Raw genomic sequence first — 343 nt, forward strand, 5'->3', positions numbered from 1 at the left:
CGAACCCGGCAAAATCCTCTATTCTCCAAACAGAAGGCGTTACGCACACTGCGCATCTTCGCAACAGTGGGTCAGCTAACGACGCAAAGAATGTTACGTCGCGCCGGAGGCTCACCACCCCCCACCCCCACCCCACGTTCTAGTTTAGGCGACGCGAGAACTACGCCCGATCCGTACTTTGTTTTTCTTCTACCAACCGCAAAATGCGTCCATCTCCGCAACTGACGAAAAATGCTTCCAAGAATACCCGTAGTACTCCGCAAAGCCCTCCGGCGACTCCGACACGCTGTTTACGTATGGGCTCCGACGTACGTAGCGTTAAGCTGGAGCAGTCTCAGCTCCG

The sequence above is a fragment of the Rhinolophus ferrumequinum genome, chromosome 10 (genome assembly GCF_004115265.2).
Source record: "Rhinolophus ferrumequinum isolate MPI-CBG mRhiFer1 chromosome 10, mRhiFer1_v1.p, whole genome shotgun sequence".
In the NCBI taxonomy this organism is placed as follows: domain Eukaryota; kingdom Metazoa; phylum Chordata; class Mammalia; order Chiroptera; family Rhinolophidae; genus Rhinolophus; species Rhinolophus ferrumequinum.